This window comes from Arachis duranensis, chromosome 7 (assembly GCF_000817695.3).
Source record: "Arachis duranensis cultivar V14167 chromosome 7, aradu.V14167.gnm2.J7QH, whole genome shotgun sequence".
In the NCBI taxonomy this organism is placed as follows: domain Eukaryota; kingdom Viridiplantae; phylum Streptophyta; class Magnoliopsida; order Fabales; family Fabaceae; genus Arachis; species Arachis duranensis.
In genome coordinates this window covers 76,725,525-76,728,418 of record NC_029778.3, presented here as the reverse complement: position 1 = coordinate 76,728,418, position 2,894 = coordinate 76,725,525, and the positions used below count along the sequence as shown (strand labels likewise).

Sequence of the window (2,894 nt, the reverse complement as noted above, 5' to 3'; positions counted from 1 at the left end):
CTTTCTTGGCTTGTACTTTCCTCTTGACTTGCTTCGACTCTCTGACCTGTCAGAACTGTGAGGTTTTCTACTTTGACTTCTACCCCGTGACTCTGAAACAAGTGCTTCTGATTGTGAGGAGGCATTAGTCAAACCTCGCTCTCTTCTTCTGGCTTCTTCATTCAACATGCTCTCTTTAACCATTGCTAACGTCAACTTCCCATTTGGAGCTGAGTTAGTTAGTGTCACAACCAGAACTTCCCAACTATCAGGCAAAGAGCTCAACAACAACAGGGCTTGCAACTCATCATTCAAAGTGATTTCATTATTTGTCAGTTGGTTCACCGTCTCTTGAAAAATGCTCAAGTGCTCCGGCATTGATTTACCTTCAACATACTTCATATTGACAAGCTTCCTAATCAAAAATGCTTTGTTTTGCACATTCTTCCTCTCATATAACTCCTTCAATTTCTTCCACATCTTCTCAGCATTCGTTTCGGTGTCAACATGTGGATACACACTAAGATCAAGCCATTGCCTAATCAAAGCAACTGCCTTCCGATTCAGTTTCTTCCATTCAGCATCGGATTTAGTACCTTTGGATTTATCCCCTCGGAAGCACCAAAAATAATTTTCCCACAACCTGTGCAATTAAATGAGCAACACCAAAGATACTCCAAGCAACAAATATAATGGCAGAAATTAAATAACCAGACACCAGAATTTTAACGTGGGAAAACCCCCAAAAGAGGGACAAAAAACCCACGGGACCTAGTCCAGAAAAATCTTCCACTATCAGAATAATGGGTACACAAATAGTCTTCCTAGTGACACTAGGGCATCTCAACAATCAACAAAATACATCATCAAAACTGGTGGAATCAACATAAACCTTCCACAAAGTGGGTATCTCAAATCAGGCAAAAGAGAAGGCAATACAACTAGCAAGTTATATCCTAATGTTCATCTCTACACCAGGAATAACATACTAAAATTTCATAAGAAATGAAGCAAGTTTACCAATTTAATAAGATCAAAGTTGGCTTGCCCTTTTCCCCCAAATTCTTCTCCTCTTCGGCGCTGTAACCTATTTCATTCCTTTTCATTCAAAAAACAAAGAATGAAAAGCTCTTCTCTCTCTCCCGTGCTTCCGTGGCTAATAGCCACCTTATTTCTTTTTTTTTTTGTTTTAAAGTTGTGGGCCCCACTTGGTTGGGGACCCACCAACATAGGGAGTTGAAGAATCTGGTCCTTAACATGTCCAACCGTTCCATTCTTGTTATGGAAGATATTGATTGCACTATAAAGCTGCAGAACAGAAAAGAAGAAGAAGAGGAGGACAACATGGAGAGAGTTAAGAAAGAAAGCAAGGTTTGTGTTTTTGTTTCCTAACATCAAATCAGTGCCTAAGAAATTTTTAGTCACACACTTTAATACTCGATAATAGCTATGAAGCACGGACACTTTGCTGAGTTGTCGTGTCCGTATGTCGGACATATTTCAGACACACGACATTTACCGTCGGATACGTGTGTCTGCTGTGTCCAACCGTGTCTTAATAAAAAGCAAAAAAATTCTTCTTCGGACACGCTTGGATATACCTAAATACCATTACGTGTTAGCGTGTATGTCCAGTTTTATTCTTAACAAATATTTTTGAAATAAATTAACTAAAATAAGGCATTAAAAATAATTAAAAAATTAATTTATAATTTAATATTAATAAAATATCAAAATATCATTACAATTTATCTAAAAAATACTTTATATTTTATATATATGCATGTCCCCATGTTTTATAAGATTTTAAAATTCGCGTGTCAGTGTATCTTATGTCGTGTCATATCCCGTGTTTGTGTTAGTGTCCGTGCATCATAGGATAATAGAAATTGATTTATCTAATTTTTTACTAAAATTTGATGTGAAAATTAATTTTATTAACAAAATAAAATGTTAGAGACTAATTTGATAATTAAAATTTATTGAAGATTAAAATATTTGACTAAAAATTTTTAAAGTGTCTGACTAAATTTTAGAGAGTAATTTAGAGTATTACACTTAATAAATGTTAAAAATTCAGTCCAAACTTTCATGCTAAACTGAAAACATATGCATTTATTCATGTCCATCAGAATCTCTAGCTCATGTCAAACTAAAAAACATAGTTTATGATTCTCTAAACAGGTAACACTATCAGGGCTATTGAATGCAATAGATGGTTTATGGTCATGCTGCGGCGAGGAACGAATCATGGTGTTCACGACGAATCACAAAGAGAAGCTTGATCCTGCTCTTCTAAGGCCTGGAAGAATGGACATGCACATTCACTTGTCATACTGCACTTTCTCTGCTTTTAAACAATTGGCATTCAACTACCTTAGAATCTCACATCACAATCTCTTTCAAGAGATTGAAGGGCTCCTAAGAGAAGTGCAGGTTACTCCAGCAGAAATTGCAGGAGAGCTGCAAAAAAAAAATTAATTCTGAAAATTGCCTGCCCGATATTGTTAAATTCTTGCACAACAAGAAAATGGTGGAGCAAAATGAGCCAAAGTTGAGCGTAATCATGGAATAAACTTAATTATAAAGTATTGACATGGAGACAATATTGTCAAAATGGTTCAGATCAGACTTTGGAAATGAATCATTTACTCATGGTAGAGAGGTGCCACAGGCACATATATCCTATGGCGGTGGTGTATTTTTCTTTTTTCCGTTTTTTTTTTGTCTGTATGTGTAACCGTTGAAATATGAGAAGGATATTATTTTGGTAGATAAGCATTAGTAGTTTAGATTTTAGATGATGCATTTATAGAGAATAATTGAGTAGATACTCTTTATATGATTATATGTTTGGTCTTCTCCTTGTAACACACACATATCTATACACTATTAATATATAAAAAAGTATAGGT

At 35.3% G+C, this 2,894-nt stretch overlaps 1 pseudogene; it reads left to right on the top strand.

Annotated features, from left to right (window-relative positions):
* Positions 1-2,473, top strand: part of LOC107459504 (AAA-ATPase At3g50940-like) — a 7,237-nt pseudogene extending 4,764 nt beyond the window's left edge.
* The last annotated feature ends 421 nt before the right edge of the window (positions 2,474-2,894 follow it).